This window comes from Astatotilapia calliptera, chromosome 20 (assembly GCF_900246225.1).
Source record: "Astatotilapia calliptera chromosome 20, fAstCal1.2, whole genome shotgun sequence".
NCBI classification, from domain to species: Eukaryota; Metazoa; Chordata; class Actinopteri; order Cichliformes; family Cichlidae; genus Astatotilapia; species Astatotilapia calliptera.
This window is the reverse complement of record NC_039321.1, coordinates 20385307-20403660: the sequence shown is the minus strand read 5'-3', so window position 1 is coordinate 20403660 and position 18354 is coordinate 20385307. Positions and strand designations below refer to the sequence as shown.

Here is an 18354-nt window from a genome sequence, read left to right as displayed (position 1 = left end):
CAATTAGCCTTAATGAGTCCAGGCAAAACTTATCCAAAATTCAAAAACAAAAAAACAAAAACAGAGATACATAGGCAAATAGGACTTTAATAATTATTTTATTTATTATACTGGCAGTTGAAAAGGTCCATTGATTGAGGTTTCGTTTTTTTGTTCTCTAGGCAGATTGCGCTATGTGGTATTTTTCAGGGGGTTAGTTAAGTTCAGTAAATTGATAGAATAATAATGGTATGGAAACCTGTCTTTTTTGTACACCCTTATATGTATAAATTTAACTGAATACACTTTCAACATTCAGCTTTAAAAAATGCACTGTATAGTGTAACTTTGTATACAGAAACTATTAATTAGACCAACACAGACAAAGTCCTCCAGTCAAAGCTCTTCATTGGCTGCCTTATCACTGGAGCATTCTTTAACAATCTAACTAATAATAAAAAAGCAGCTAATTTCTGCTGTTCCCTGACTTGCTTGGAACCACTATAGTGTTTCATTTGGCATGATTTTACAGCAGGTGCCCTTCCTGATTTTCTGTGTCTCCTCCTGGGTTTGAACTGGGGATCTTTGACTTGTTATGCAAATAGGTAAACTACTATTGCTCCTACTACTAGTGCTACTAAAATAATAAAAATAATAATCAACTTTTGATACATATAAAATGAGTGAAAAGAACAAGTAATGCAAGTTATACAAAGGCCACTCTGTATTGGTGGGTCTTTGAAAGCTTTTTGAAATGAGGAACTGATCATGCTGGTGTTAAATAAGTAATGTTTGTTCCACCGAATTGGGGATAAAACAGATAAAGCACGATCCTTTATTTTAAGCCTGTAACCTTTTAACTGTAATTGATTATGTAGTCTGAGTCATCTGGGCGGTGTAAGATGTTCACACTTCCGAGATATAGAGTAGGGGTGGGTTTTTATAATCGATTCATTGATTAAAATCGATTATGGCTTGGATAACGTAAAATCGATTAATTAAAATCCTGAATCGATTTTTTTAATATAAATTTATTTTGCCCGAAATGCCAGAATCTCTGGTGACATCTCACAAAATTTCAACAACCACCAAACAGCTAAGACAGTAAATGAGAGCAGGAACACGGATTCTGCACAAAGACTTAAACACACAGCGCGACCCGCGGATCAGAATCATTTAGATGTCGCCTTTCTCACCCGACGGCACGGACACGGTCGGGGCTGAAAGCCGACAGCTCACTGATTCTGATCTGTCGGCGGGTCCGCGCTTTGTGTTCACGCCCTTTATGCGCTGATTCTAAAGCTGTTAGTTTGATCTCTTTCCAAACAATATTGACCGAACCAGCAGCAAAAGAAGATTCACATAAACATCGTCATGAATTCACTCTGACTTTTACTGTTTTGCTTCCACCGCGATGCACAGCTCTCTCTCTCTGTCTCTCTGTCTCTCTCTCTCGCCCTCTCTCTCTCTCTGTCTCTCTCTCTCTCTGTCTCTCCCCCCCCCCTCTCTCTCTGTGTACTTCAAGAACAGTTTCCCTTTCTTCATTATTCGCTTGCTTGTTATGCACAAGTCTACCGTTGTTTACAGCGCTGTCGGCCGCTGTTTTTTTCCCTTTTACATTCTTCCGAAAAGAAAACCTCATTTCTGCTGTTCAATACTGAACAAATTTAAACTTTTTAAAATTATTCAAAATGCAAAACGCTTAACCGTGTCTCTAATAAAACCTCTGTAACTTCAGAGGTAATGTTCATATGTTGATTAATGGTTTTCTTTCGTTTTTGATGTACTGCAGAATATTTTTATAAAATCCCAGGCCAGGAAAACCACCTTCATGTTTTTCTGTGTTTTATCTTCAGCTACTTTGACACAAAGGCATCTGCTGTGATGCTCACACCTTTGATAAAGTCTTGCGTGTGTCAGCTTCCTTTTTATTGATACAAAAATATGTAAATGTACTGATCTGAATTATAATATTTCTGACTGTCAAAATTTCCCAGATTTAAATCGAATCGAATCGAATTAAATCGAATCGTGGATCGAATCGATTCGGGACCTTGTGAATCGGAATTGAATCGATTCTAGAAATCAGTGACGATACCCAGCCCTAATATAGAGTCACTACATAGTGATTTGAAGGTAATCAGTAAAGTCCTTTCCAGATGAAACTGATATAAACTAGGACTGGGTCCTGTCGGACCTAACATGCTTTGAGGGGAGTTTCTGTAGGTCTAATGTTTAGAAGCCCTCCTAAATCACTGCGTTTTATCTTTCTGGTAACAGTAATAAAAATGTAAGTGCTAAGTCATTTTCCACTAACTGTTGACACTGATAACATGAATAGACATTGCAAAGCAATGAAATGCCTCATTAGAAGTTACCATTCACTTTAGGCAAACACTGGAAAGCAGTACAGATGTCTATAAAATCCACAGCAATTTCAGATGAGCGGCAGTAGATTTGGCTTTATGTAATGGAACCCATATCTAGAAGTGATTGGGAATAAGAAGTTGAGCAAATGTGTGCCAAATCTGATAATGACATTGTGAAAGAAGGCATAAGCTACTTTCCATTGTTCTGTGGTCTTTTGTTATGGATGTAATGCATTACGCGGATGTGTCATAATGCTTAAGTCAAAATGTAATGTGAAGCATTTCCTTTGCACTTTGCTGTGTTTATCCTTAGAAGATACTGTGGTAGAAAACAGGTTTTGTTCTTATTTAATCATACTCCATGTGCTTTTAAAACACGAAAATAGTACACATCCAATGCAGAATTTACTGTCTAATTTTTAAATGCTTGTCATTTTTTTGTTATTTCCCACACATCATTTTCTACTGTGCAAACATATCTATGTAGCAAACACTGGTGTATGTCCAGTGCTTGCTACCATTTTTGCCCCGCCATCAGATCTCTCCACTAGATCACAGTTTACGTCAGCAGGGATCTGGCCTGAATTGCAGCCTTTATTAATGTGCTATTTGCTTTACTTGGCCCAGCTTTAAGGGAAAGCAGGGGCATTATTAATATTAAGTTATTTAAATAGCATAATGTCTAGTAGAGCAGGGCGATATGACCAAAAATATTTATCACGATATAGATTTGAAAATTTGCGATAATGATATAACTGACGATATAATTGACACTAGACAAAATACTTTCCAACTCCACAACTTTATTAGTTAAAAAAAAAATCAATGTATTTTCACTTAAACAAGCAGCTGTTTTTTTATCTGCATTTAAGTTGTATAAAAATGTAACAGTGCCAGTGTAAATTCCTCGCTGATAGTTTAACCAAAACGCATTTCCAGTGGAAATTGGCCGACATATCCTCAGCATAACCATGTATAATATCCACAAAACTTAAAAAGAGGCTATACACACACAATACGGTAATATTATGTTGAAGCACAGTACGTATCACTCCGTGAGGCTCCTGCCTACGATAGCCGTAATGCTCCGACAATCCATCAAGCAGTCCGGGTTCGTAGTTTAGTAAAGTCGTACTGAAACATCTGACAGATTTTCGAGCGCCGTGTACATAAAATCATTTCGAGGTCAGTAAACACAACCAGAATTCAAACATAAGGCACACGGGATTATAAGGGGCACTGTTGATTTTCAAAAAAATCAAAGGATTGATTTTAAGTGTGCCGTATTTTCCAAAAAACACGGTAATAACGACGGCCCGCTAGCACGCTCTACCAAAAATAGTGCTTTGTTGTGTATCTGACAGACGAAAGCTAAACCAGTTCCACATCACTGAAGTTGCAGCATTGTTACAAACCAATTCTGGTTCATCCGTTTCATTCAACGATCTGCTTTCGCCATTTTCATTCCCCGTCGCCTTTTTCGCCATGTGCGTATGAAAACAAAGGCACTGTGCATGCGCGTTTTACCCATATTCTATCGCGATAGTCGTTGCCCAACATTATACCGGTATTACCGTGAACGATATGATATGGCCCAGCCCTAATGTCTATGTTGATATCCACTCAGCTGCTTGACAAAGACCCTTTTGTAAAGTGCAGTTTGTACAGTTTTATGTATATGTTGTTTTAGCTTTGTAAGCTAGCAATCAGCTGTGTTTAAAAGTATAAGAGATGCTTTAGTCAGTCCTAAAATTTTGAATAGAATCGCATATTATTTCTTTTGATGTAGTATTTTGACAAGATCCACTACTTAATCAATTTTGGAAATAATCCAGAAGTAGGGGCTGCCTTGTATGCTGACATTATTGAAAACAGCAGAACTATCTTACAGTTAAAACAGATTGGTTGCTTGCGTCGTTATCTGTGGCTCTGTTTTCCACACTGTAGCTGTACTCTGACTTTGACTCTGCATGACAGCTCAATCAGCTGCTGTTTGCCATTATTCACATGTTCCAGGTCAGCAGATGATAAGAATATATTGATCACTAATAACAAAGCCTTAGCTCATCATGTGTGCAAGTGTCTTCTCAGTTGAAAGAGTTGAAGGAGTTGTGCAAAGAGCCTCTGTTTTATCCCAGATCTCTTTTGGGCATTTTGAATTTAACCCCGTATGCCCTCTAAACAAAAGTGGATATGATTTGTGCAAAATAAATGGTCTCCTTGCCAGTGTGTACATCACAGCTACATTTCTCACTAAGCCAGCAAAATCAAGCTTCCACATCCAGTGCTGGACACACCACGTGACACCCTGTGGCTCCAAAAAAGACAGCTGTAAACTATGAGGACAATTTCCTGACTAACATATCTGAAGAACTATAAGTTGTGTGGAAAACATTTGCAAAATTTGGCCCTGAGGGTGCTACCGCAAGAAAGCTCATGCAGTGAGTAATGGAAAGAAATCATCTTCATTGTTTCCTTCTCTTTATCCACACTCGACTGCCTCATTATTTTCTGTTATATTTTCAGCAGTGGGCCTTCGCTGTGTTCTCAAATACTACTTTTTCTTTCCTCTTTTACTCCTTCAGTTTCCATCTGTCTCTCCCTTTTTCACTTTCTCCTTTCATTACTTAATTCCCTGCTTTCATTTTTTTCATGACTTCATTCCTTTCTTTACAAGCTCCTCTCTGTCTCACCCTCTCTTTCTCTCACTCCTCCCTCTTCGTCTCCCTGACAGTCTGCCAACAGCCCAACAGCCCAGCCTGTTCGTTTTCGTCCTCCGCCTAGAAAACAAGGTCTAAAGTTCAAAGCTGCTGTTGTGGATTGGCGGAAGGAGAGGGAACACAGAAGGAGGCCAGACCTGGGTCAAAACAGATTTGAATATCGTCTTAAGTAGATGGAATTTGAATTTAACCAGATACCACATTTTAATTTCAGCACACGTAATCACTTTGAATTGGGTGAATAAAACAGGAATCGTTTACTCTGGTCTTGACCAGCGTCTCAACACATTTTATTCAAATGCGATAGTCCATCCATCCATCCATCCATCTTCATCCGCTTTGTCCGGGGCTGGGTCGCGGGGGCAGCAGCCTAAGCAAAGAGGCCCAGACCTCCCTCTCTCCAGCCACCTCCTCCAGCTTATCCGGGGGAATACCAAGGCGTTCCCAGGCCAGCCGAGAGATATAATCTCTCCAGCGTGTCCTGGGTCTGCCCCGGGGCCTCCTCCCGGTGGGACATGCCTGGAACACCTCACCCAGGAGGCGCCCAGGGGGCATCCTTGTCAGATGCCCGAACCACCTCAGCTGGCTCCTTTCGATGTGGAGCAGCAGCTGCTCTACTCTGAGCCCCTCCCGGATGGCCGAACTTCTCACCCTATCTCTAAGGGAGAGGCCAGCCACCCTTCGGAGGAAGCTCATTTCTGCCGCTTGTATCCGCGATCTCGTTCTTTCGGTCACTACCCACAGCTCGTGGCCATAGGTGAGGGTAGGGACGTAGATCGACCGGTAAATTGAGAGCTTCGCTTTTACACTCAGCTCCCTCTTCACCATGACGGACCGGTGCAGCGTCCGCATTACTGCAGCTGCAGCCCCAATCCGTCTGTCGATCTCCGGCTCCCTTCTCCCATCACTCGCGAACAAGACCCCGAGATACTTGAACTCCTCCACTTGGGGCAGGAACTCATCCCCGACCCGGAGTGGGCACTCCACCCTTTTCCGGCTGAGAACCATGGCCTCAGATTTGGAGGTGCTGATCCTCATTCCCGCTGCTTCACACTCGGCTGCGAACCGTTCCAGTGCGAGCTGGAGGCCTTCACCCGATGAAGCCAACAGAACCACATCATCTGCAAAAATCAGAGATGAGATTCTGAGGCCACCAAAGCGAAAGCCCTCCGCCACTTGGCTGCGCCTAGAAATCCTGTCCATAAAAATTATGAACAGAACCGGAGACAAAGGGCAGCCCTGGCGAAGCCCATCACCCACCGGGAACGAGTCCGACTTATTGCCGGCAATGCGAACCAAGCTCTTGCAACGGTTGTATAGGGATCGAATGGCCCGTAGCAATGGGCCAGACACCCCATATTCCCGCAACACCTCCCACAGGACACCCCGAGGGACACGGTCGAATGCCTTCTCCAAGTCCACAAAACACATGTAGACTGGTTGGGCAAACTCCCATGCACCCTCAAGTATCCTGGAGAGGATAAAGAGCTGGTCCAGTGTTCCGCGACCAGGACGAAAACCGCATTGTTCCTCCTGTATCCGAGGTTCGACTAACGGACGAACTCTCCTTTCCAGCACCCTGGCATAGACTTTCCCAGGGAGGCTGAGGAGTGTGATCCCCCTGTAGTTGGAACACACCCTCCGGTCCCCTTTCTTAAAGATGGGGACCACCACCCCGGTCTGCCAGTCCACAGGTACTGCCCCTGATCTCCACGCAACATTGCAGAGGCGTGTCAACCAGGACAGCCCTACAACGTCCAGAGCCTTCAGGAACTCGGGGCGGACCTCATCAACACCAGGGGCTCTGCCACCAAGGAGTTGTTTAACTGCCTCAGTGACCTCGCCCCCGGAAATTGGCGGGTCATTCCCCTCATCCCCAGACTCTGCTTCCTCCTCGGAAGACGTGTCAGTGGGATTAAGGAGGTCCTCGAAGTATTCCTTCCACCGCCTGACAATTTTCTCAGTCGACGTCAGCAGCGCTCCGCCAGCACTATACACAGTGCAGGTAGAGCACCGCTTTCCCCTCCTGAGACGTCTGATGGTTTGCCAGAATCTCTTCGAGGCAGTCCGAAAGTCTTTTTCCATGGCCTCTCCGAACTCCTCCCACACCCGAGTTTTTGCTTCAGCCACTGCCCGAGCCGCATTCCGCTTGGCCTGTCGATACCTGTCGGCTGCCTCCGGAGTCCCACAGGCTAACCAAGCCCGATAGGACTCCTTCTTCAGCCTGGTGGCTCCCTTCACCTCTGGTGTCCACCATTTGGTTCGGGGATTACCACCACGGCAGGCACCCACCACCTTGCGGCCGCAGCTCAATACAGCAGCTTCGGCAATGGAGACTCTGAACATGGTCCATTCGGACTCAATGTCCCCAGTCTCCCTCGGAATGCTGTCGAAGCTCTGCCGGAGGTGTGCGTTGAAGATCTCGCGGACTGGGGCCTCTGCTAGACGTTCCCAGCACACCCTCACTACGCGTTTAGGTGCACCAGGTCTGTCCAGCGTCCTCCCCCGCCACCTGATCCAACTCACCACCAGGTGGTGATCAGTTGACAGCTCAGCCCCTCTCTTTACCCGAGTGTCCAGAACATATGGTCGCAGGTCTGCTGATACGATTACAAAATCGATCATCGACCTACGGCCTAGAGCGTCCTGGTGCCACGTGCACTTATGGACACTCTTATGTTCGAACAGGGTGTTCGTTATGGCCAAACTGTGGTTAGCACAGAAGTCCAATAACAGAGCACCGCTCGGGTTCAGATCAGGGAGGCCGTTCCTCCCAATCACGCCCCTCCAGGTCTCGCTGTCGTTACCCACGTGAGCATTGAAGTCTCCCAGCAGGACAACAGAGTCTCCAGGTGGAGCACCCTCCAGCACCCCCCCCCAGGGACTCTAAGAAGGCTGGGTACTCTGAACTGCCACTCGGCGCATAAGCGCAGATGACAGTCAGGACCCGTTCCCCGACCCTAAGGCGCAGGGAACAAACCCTCTCGTCCACCGGGAAAAACCCCAACGTACCGGCAGCAAGCCGAGGGGATATTAGGATACCCACCCCAGCCCGCCGCCTCTCACCAGGGGCAACTCCAGACTGAGACAGAGTCCAGCCCCTCTCCAGGAGACTGGTTCCAGAGCCCAAGCCATGTGTAGAGGTGAGCCCGACTATATCTAGCCGGTACCTCTCAACCTCACGCACTAACTCAGGCTCCTTCCCCACCAGAGAGGTGACATTCCATGTCCCTATTGCCAGTCTTGGCAGCCGGGGGTCAGTCCGCCAGGGCCTCCGCTCCTGGCCGCCACCCGGCACACAATGCACCCGACCCCTATGGCGCCTCCTGCGGGTGGTGGGCCTGCGGGAGGATGGGCCCATGTCTCCTCTTCGGGCTGTGCCCGGCCGGACCCCATGGACTAAGGCCCGGCCACCAGACGCTCGCCCTCGGGCACCCTCCCCGGGCCTGGCTCCAGGGCGGGGCCCCGGTAACCCTATCCCGGGCAGGGTAAACTGTTCCCTCGGTGTCCTTTTCATAAGGGTCTTATGAATCGCTCTTTGTCTGGTCCCTCAATGCGATAGTGAAAGAATAAAATGTTTTTGTCTTAAGTCTTGTGCCTTAAATGCATTCAGAATAAGGGAAATACCCTCTGCACCAGCAACAACAATATGAAATGTTAATACAAGGCAGAATGGATCCATGCTGTCATTGTTGTTTATGACTCATCATGACCAGCAGCAGAAACTGGGACTCATTAGACCGGGCAACATTTTTCAATTTCTTTTTTCCAGTTTTGATGAACGTGTGTGAATTGTAACCTGTTATGACAGCAGTGACTCCTGTAGCCCAGTTGCTTCAACGTGAGATGTTCTAGTGCATAGCTTGGTTGTACTGAGTGATTATTTAAGTAACTGTTGCTTTTCTATCAGCTCGGATCAGTCTCCCCATTCTCCACTGACCTCTGACATCAATAAGGCATTTTTTTACATGTAGAACTGCTGCTGGATCTTCACTTTTTTCTAGTTCATTCTCTGTAAACACTAGTGATGGTTGGAAAATTGCAGCAGATCAGCAGTTTCTAAATTACTCAGACCAAAACAGTGTGGCACCAACAAACACACGATGTTCAAAGCCACTTTCTGAGGAATTATATTTTGATTGGTTGGTCATTTTTCATGTTTCCACATCCTGCCTATGCTTAGTGTATACCAGCATATTTTCTATGTGACTAATCTATTCATTTGTACGGCTGGGTTGTTCTGGGTTGTTCCAATGTTAGAATGTGAGTGTGTTTGCCACAAAGACATGTGTACTCTATTGTTCGTGGGCCTCCACCCGAGTAAGCTAAGTGCTCACCTGTATTTTCCCAGCACATCTTCTTTCAGCCTCCATCTTTGTGGTACCTGTAATAAAAAAAAAATAAAACAAACTGACCTACTAACTTGTGCACACGCTCAGCATGTACCATGCTGGCAAGTAGGCACATATAAAGGAGGTAAGAACATGCTCTGGTTTTGCAATGTGTTCACTGAGTTGTATGTAATAATTTGAGTAGGGCTAATGAATAACAGGAATTTATAGTGCATCTGCATTTTGTGTTTTATTGAGGAGTATCATTTATAGATGATTTGTTGCTGGCTTGAAAACTATATTTACTTAAAGCACATAATGGTTAAAGACCTTGACAAAGCTGAAACATTACTACTTTCTTAGCAGTTCAAATAATGTTAATAAGCCTGCATTAGTAGAGGACTTTTAAGTCTGACTTTGCTCTTACAGCAGGAAGATCACGACTTTGTTGTTGCGTCAATTAAATTTTCTGATGGCCTCCATTAGTACTAGGGCTGCACAATTAATATAATTTTAGTCCTGATCTCAATTTTAACTTTCCACAATTACATTGTGTCTGAGTACCTGACCACAGGGTTGTATGTGCCAATTACAGCTGTTCCTGCACAAAGTTTCTTGGACATAGTCTTGATGAGTAACTCTCCATTAAAAGACAGATATGCAAAAAATCCAAATGTCTACAACAGTAGAAAGTGAAGAGCTTGTCTCTGGAAAAGAACCATCATTTATTGTTGGAAATTCTTGGAATTAGTGCAAATGGTGCTAACCAAAAAATCCTCCAAAGAGTTTTGAAGAGTTGTGTCTCAACTGTAAAGCAACACAACTTATTCAACTGACTGAAAACACACCACAAACTGCTGGATAATTTATGCCTGAAGGCCAAGAAAAGCAATGCAATGGTTACTAACGCATTCAAAAATCAACTAAAGTCGTCTCTAAGAAAGAAGACTCTGCATAGCAGTCCAGCTCACAAAGACGGAGAGAAACCACCAACACAGCCATATTACATTTGGACAAATATTTTGTCTCCAGGCTTCTGGAAAATGGTCAGCATGCTGGACAAAAGCAATTATTTTTTTCAAAGTAGCAGTACCTGTACTGTGCGCAAGAGCATGCAGGGGAAGTGGAGAGGGATCTCACAACTGGGGAGTACTTTGCTACGAGTTTCAATTGCAAGCAGGTACAATTAATGATGTGTCTGCAAAGATGTTTTAATTAGCTGGAATGTAATACATTTAAAAAGTGAAAGCGAGTACACTGTTGATTTAGTTTTGTTTAAGATTTTGGCGCAATTTAAAAAAATATATTTATAGTTTTCTCCTAAGATATGTGCAAAATTTAGTTTAATAAGGGAGAGAAATTTTATTTTGATGCAAAGATTTGTACATTAGTAAACTGTAGTCCAATAATTGTGACAGCAGTGTCACAGTTGGGTGCAACAATAAACTTTTTTCACTAAAATCAATGAATAAACATGACCAATAATTGTGGTTTCAATACTGATCATAATAAGTCATCCATCCATCCATCTTCATCCGCTTTATCCGAGGCCGGGTTGCGGGGGCAGCAGCATGCTTAGTCATTTTGGCCATAATCATGCAGCCCTAATTAGTATCTTTAAACTGACCTGGACACACTGAAAGACGAGAACTTCCTTTGCTTTCATTGCATTCAACGTTCAGGCATCTGTTTGCGTAAAATCATAATGTTTGACATCTTGTGACGCCGATTTTTTACCATACTTTAATCAAGCCTATTGTAGTTTATTAATCCTTGCAGCCTCCATTCTTCCAAAGTCAGAGGTATTGTGTTTTAGCGTGATCAGACCATTTATTCTTGTCAGTTTGAAGCCATCTAGAGTAGCCTTGAACAGAATTAGTTTTCTCAATTTTTCAGAAACTTTCAGTTTTCTGTTAACAAACAATGTTTGGTTATAACTCAAGAATTTATTGTCTAGTTTCTACATTCTAAAGTGTCTACATTTATTAAACGTACCTGCTGCTTTGAGTTTGTTTATTTCCCCCATAATATTGGCCCTTTAGGCCCCAGTCACATAGACCCAGAGACCAGTCGGCAATAGACACTCATTTTTCCATAGAGACCGGTGGTTCCCAGGCAGTTGCCAATCGTTCTCTAAGCCTGTGTGATGAGTCCTTTGGCACTTCATCCTCCACTGAGCTTGATTTCTGAGCTCACTGAAAGTCCGATTCTGCTTACCAGATAGCACCATCATACCTCTACCTATAGTTGTCTTTCAATCCACTATTTACCTAGTGTTTGCATTGAAGGTCAGCCTGTTTCTGTCACAAACAGTCTTTCTTCTTGTTCCTTTTGCAGGAGAATGTTTTGACAGCACTGCAATTTATTTCATAATGTGTCTAAAACATAGATCATATGTCAAGATTGTCTTTGATATAAGATCATAAAATCACCCACCTCCCTCTGTATGTTTTGATGTCCAGGATTCATGGAGCCAAATGGGAATCAAATGTCTTTGGACTGAAATTTTTAAAGAGAAAACCCACCTTGTCAAACAAAATTTAACTTGTAGTTTCTCACTTTCCAGCTCAGTAAACAAAACCTGTCAAGCCCTGAGGTGACACAGCCAGAAGTCTCTGTATATCACCAGAGAGAGGAAACATTAGAAGTAGTCATTTATTTTTCGAGTTGTGGGATTTTTGAGTATGTGTACGAGTTAAAGCTCCGGCTCAGCTGCTGCTCTGTTGTGATGTAGTGGACTAGAGTTTATGGCAGTTAGCTTCTAGTGAGGCCCACTGTGAGGCAGCTGGTAGTAAAAGTAGGCCATGTTCCCTGTAGTGCCGCGTATAGAGGAGTTCACACTATATCATATAAAGAACAACAAAAAACTTTTTTCTGCTCAGCTTTGAAGTGAAACTATTCGGAGGGAAAATGTTAGGCCCCTCTTAAGCCTTGCAAGATTTTGTTAACCAGAAGAAAATGCTGATGGAAAGTATTTTGTTGAACTATTTAGCCCAATGTTGTTATTAAGAATGCCCCACCTTAGACAGCCGAGAGGGAGAGGAACCTCAGCGTACATGCAACAAATACAGGACAGTTGATGTTGATGTACTGCTTCATAATTTTAAAATGGCATTACAGTGTGCAGTGGATAGTTGTGTTTCGGAGTAAAATATTGTCAAATAGATTCTGGTTAATTTTGACAGAATATTTTGACAATATTTTACTCTAGTTTTAGTCGACTGAATATTATAAGATTATAGTAGAGCAAATCTAAGGCTCAGTTAAGTAAAATATAAAGTGTACAGGTTTGTCATGTTTTTAACCATTGAAAGTTGCTTGCTTTCAATTGAAATTAACACTGGTTTAGACTTTATTGTTACTATGGTTCATTAACATGCTGTGTCCACATTCAGTCTGGTAGGAGTTACACTGGTGTTGGATTGCACATCTCTAATTTTATGCATCTTCTCAGGAGCTTCAAGTATTCTGAAGTTCAGAAGTTAGTGTTTGTGTGGTAAAAGTTATTTTTCAACTAGTCACTCAAAGAGTGTAATACTGTAATACTTTATTGATCCCTTTATTGTTCTTTTTTCTTGATGTTTACACCAGATCAAAGGTCAGCAGCAGCAGTGTAGGTGGTAGGAATTAAGTTTATCTGCTGTGCTCAGTTAGTGCCAGCTTTAAGTTTCAGTATCTGTAAAACACTACAGCAGCATGTGATGTGTTATGATTCTGATCAAACAAGTCAAGCATTTTTATTGACTTTAAGATTTTTTAAGAAAGCCAGTCTGCCTTACTGTTCCACCTAAGTCTTTGTTAATCTGTGCATGTATTTCAGTCACTGTTACTAGAAGAACTCCCCTTTGGAGCTTAGATGGCATGTCTGGGCAAAATCTTTTTTTTTATACTTTCTCTTTATTGATTTTCATCTTATTTTACATACAGAAATAAAGAGGGCAAAGGAAACCAACACATTCACATATGTTCACATATTCCAAAATACACAACGCCTTATTTTACTTACATATATTACATATTACACAGTTGCATGTTCCATTCAAACAAATTCGCAGCTGTCCCTCTGCATCACAGAGGTATCAGTTTCTAGTCTCGTGACGTATAACGAGCCCATCGTTCCCAAAGTCTCTCTCCTTTCTCCTTCTGTAGCCGCAGTGAGAGGGTAATCGGTTCCATACGATGAATTGTGTTAATAATGTCTATGACCAGCTTCCGTGTGGGGCGGCTTGTCTGTAACCAACGTTTAATAATTGCCTTTTTGCATGCAACCATAATTATTTTCAGTAAGTATGAGTCTCTTTTATTTATATCCTCAGGGATATTCCCAAGGTACATGGTACTAAAGGAGAAGTCCAGTGCTACTTCCAGGTCTTCAGTTTAGGGCATGACCAGAAGACATGGATGCAACCTGCAGCGACCTCCCCGTACACCCTCCAGCATGAAGCGCCTGAACCACTTATTTTGGATTTCTGCTTTGGTGTGATGAATAATCTAATTAAATTCTTCCATCCAAAATCTCGCCATGTTAAAGAATTTGTGGTAGATAACACATTCTTGCACATCCGCAACCAATCTTCCTCTGAGATAGTTATACCGGCTTCTTTTTCCCATCGACGACTGACATGTCTTGTTGAGGTCTTTTTCATAGCTATAAAACTTCTGTACATTTTGCCTATAGTACTTCTTATAATGTTCTCACCATAAGCATCCATAAATATTTGGATCACCCCACTAGCATCTGTGTCAAACATTCTAATTTCCTTCCGGAAGAAGCTCCGAACCTGTAGGTAACGATAAAAATCTTCCCTGCCGATCTCGTAAATCTGACACATGTCCTCAAAATTTATCAGCTCCCCATGCTTAACTATCTTAGAGATTGCAGTGATTCCATGCCTGGACCACTCCCTGAATTCATGGTCTAACAATGCTGGAAGGAAGCGTGGGAGATACACTGGCCATCCCAGCAACCCTATTTCTCTATTAAGACCAAAAATTTTAATCACATCTGCCCATTTTTTCAGGGAATGTGGCACATTTCTGTTTCTTCCACCACAACCATGTGGTCTTGCTGTTTTAGCAGCATGTAGGATATAAAGATCTGTCTAAGTAGAAAATGTGATTTATGATAGAAGGGAAGCTGGAGTAAAAGAAAAACCGTACCCACCCTGTGGTGAACTGTTGTGGGCGGGCTTTATTCCAGTAGAGTGTTTTCCTACGCAAGAGGTTGTATTTATTGGTCTTCAGTTTTATCATCACTCATAGCTCTTTTAGTTGTTTTTTTCTTTCATCCATTTCACAGGTAAAATAATTATTTTCTTCTCATATGTGTTAACATCATAGGCTGTAAAAACCATTTTTAGAAATAGTTATAAATCAGGGTAAGTGCATTGAGGTGCATAATTAATAAAGTAATCAAAAATGACTAAAATGTGGTTTTACAACTGGAAGCAAACACCCTCATGTAATCACCACAGGTGTACTGCAGCGCTGACCTTTACTGCCTGCGTCTTTAATAGATGTTGTTTTTAAAAGCTGTGTGGCACTGCCGCTTTTGAAAAAGCTTCAGTGTATTTTATGTTATGAGCAAGCACAAAGTAGTGATTCGGTAAAGAATTTTAAATGTCCTCTTGGTGAGTGTTTGTTCTGTACGATGCACTGCTATGGGATTTTAAAGCCTGCTTTGTGGAACTAGTTTTTACATACGATGAGGGGATTGCTGAATTTTTAACAAGACTAGATGGCTCTCAGCTGCACTGCCCACTGCTTCACAGAGGATAATTGCATCAGCATCAGCATAAACAGCTACTGTAATCTAGCCTGTTTATCCCCCCTCACTACATATTTCATCTGTTGACATTAGATGTCATCTGTATGGCCCTCAGAGGCATTGTGGATGTGTTTTTACAGCTGATGCTGGAGTGTTAATTACAAAAAAGAAGGGGGGGAAAAGAAGCCACAAACAATGTAAATTGGCTTATATTCCTATATATTTATATACTTGAGAAGTCCTTAAAAGAACAGTGAGATTCTAGAACTGGTGTCCTGTTCGCGTCTTTCTGTTTTATTTAAGTCATTAAATTCAAGATGCTGTGATGCATAAATAAGATCAGACCTTTTTTGGTTTATTTTCATGCCTCAGTCTATGTATGTACACACCCGGGACATGAAATTTTAATGACTCTTCTGGATAACATTTAGTAAAATGATTGTTTGGTACACATTTGATTTACCATTGAATTCTGTTACTGAGTATTTACAGTGAGATGGGAGTCACACGGCTCTAATAGTGTGGTGAGCAGGGGTGGGCTTTCGTTTCAAAAACAGCATAGATTCACTTATACATGGAAGACATTATTCATTCTATGTCTTGGTAGTTTGAATATAAATAGTAAGAAATATAAAGTAACTGAGGTATAAAAATAATATGAGGTGACTGAGTCAGATATTCACATTCATATATTTCTTTACAAAAATGCTATATTATATTCAGTGCTATTGTAAAATGTCTTTGTGTGTGTGTGTGTGTGTGGGGGGGGGGGGGGGGGGGGTTAAGGCAACATGGCAAAATTGTATTCATAGTTAGAATCCATTATTCACAGCTGAACTGTTTTGTCCAGAAATATTGCCTGTGTTAGCTCCCTTAATCCAGTTCAGTTTGTTTTAGGGGTGTAAATGTTTATCAAATGTTTAAACCAGCTTATACCTAGTAAGCGTGCAAAACCCTGAAAATTGCTAAAATGAATCCAAACAAAGCACAAAGACTTCTGGCAGACTGCGGTAGCACTATTCCATCAATTATGCTGATCTTAGTTATCACACATTTCAAGTATGATTCCAGATTTGTGGAAAAAGTGATTTGCAGATCTAACTGCTGTTTTAAAGGAAAGATAATGATGATGAGATTAAGGTGGTTTCAGTAACAGGATTAGACAAGAGGAGAGACTGAATAACCTGCCAGGTAAAAAAAAAAAGAAAGAAAGAAAAAAGGAGAGGGACAAGAGAAAAAAGAAGAAAAAAGGGCTGTCATCTCTATCAGCTAATCATGCTCGCTGTGAATAAATAAAATGACAGTTATTAAGCAGTGTTACAAATGACAAACGAGAGAAAACACAAAAGGGGGAAAGTGTTTAAAGGAGAAGTACCGTTTGAGTTGTTAATTACATACCTGCGGCTGAATCGCATTGTTGTTAATCAGCGCTATTAATGAAAGTGCGGGTTGTTATGGTGTTTTTTGTTTTTTAGATCTGTTGAGAGGTTTGACACACTGTCTCCCTGCTTTACCTTCTCTAATTATTTCATTATTCACCTGCTGCTACATCAGTAAACAAAGCTGTTTTTGTGACAGGATGACTAATGGTGGAGGTCTTGTGTCTGTGTGTGTGTTTGTGTGTATGTGTGTGTGCAGATCTGTCCTATCCAACCACCCCAACACACATGCACACGCACTGTTAGAGGAAATCACTGATATGTAAACACCGATACATACGAGCCAGGTTTAGATGGTGAACGTGTGTTAAAGTAATATTCCTTCAGTATTAAGTATGTTTGTATGTTTGCTGGTGTGTGACCTGCACTCCCACTACAGTGTATTCTGGGTAAGTGGAGTGATGCCTTCACAGCCAGAAGCTCCCAGCTCACGTGTCTGTGGGTTTATGTTTTCCTGGGAACTGGTGTTACAGCTTCTACTTCTATGAACGTCAGCTCCTCCCCGGCTATATTCTGCAGCCACGTGACTCCTGCTGCTCCTTACTTCAGTGCATGCAGCCCCCTCCTCTCTTTGTCCTCATTTTGTTGTCTTCCCCTAACTTGACCTCCCCCTCTGTAGTGCTGTTTATCAGCAGGCTCCAACACACTACTCATTTATATGTCACATTGAAATCTCCATCTTTGTTTTTTTCCTTGTATTTTCTACAGTTTTGTTTCACTTTTTTCAAGAACTTTATTCTTAAAAATCAAATTAATTTCAACATGTTTCAAATTTTACTCTTGGAAGTCAACACCACTATCTATACGATTATTACATAGGCAACACAAGGGGACAAAGACAGTGAAGACAGAACCATAAAAAGTTTAAAGAGAAATTCAATTTGAGTCTAAAGGCGCAATAAACATGTCATAGAATGAACATGAAAGGCGGTAAAAAGTTTATGTTCTGTTTTAATGCTTTTTAAGACTTGCATAAGTAGCGGGGTGTTTGTCATATGTGCACTGCGAAAACAGTGAATAAATAAAATTGACATCTTTTTAACACAAAGAGAAAAAGAAATATTAACCATTAAGCCAAATGAGTTGACTTGATGAAAATACAATACTTTAATCAATGCACAGATGAATGGGGAATTAAATGAAATGAAAAACATCAAGCGATTTATTAAGTTAGTGGGCCACAAAAACAGCTTTAGTGATTCTTGTCATTGATTCTTCAAATCTCTGGAAACCCATACGGTGATGGGTGGAGCACCATTCCTCCAAACATTTTTGCTTTAAATGGTGTTTTCGTGATGATTGTGGGCAATTGTGCTAGTTTACATGCTGGTTCATAAGGGGGGAGATTTGGTGTCTATCATTTTAAAATCATCCACCCCACAAAATCTATAAATAGAGGCACTGTCGTCCAGAAAGTCTTGGTCTTAGTCAGACTTTAGACAAAGTTGCATTTGGAGAAAAAAAAGACTGTTGCTGGTATTATTTTGGTCACAGTTGCCAGTAACTTTTTGTTACACTACTCCTGCATATCTCTCAGAGGAAAGCCAGATGGTGGATGTGCTGGAAAAATTCCGATGGCAGAGAATGTTTCATCTTGGCAGTATTAAATGCATCAGTCTTTTCACAGCCTCTTCAAATGTACGCTGTTCTGTCATTAATTCTTTTTGCCATTAACACAGTAATTTGAAAATTCTTGAGGCGTGTGTGTGTGTGTGTGTGTGTGTGTGTGTGTGTGTGTGTGTGTGTGTG

The 18354-nt window shown here is 41.9% G+C and overlaps 1 protein-coding gene across 1 annotated transcript in view; it reads left to right on the top strand.

Moving 5' to 3' along the window:
- The window catches only part of LOC113012800 (vitamin D3 receptor A), a 75374-nt gene that overhangs the window by 38060 nt on the left and 18960 nt on the right, over nucleotides 1–18354 (top strand). The window lies entirely within an intron of this gene.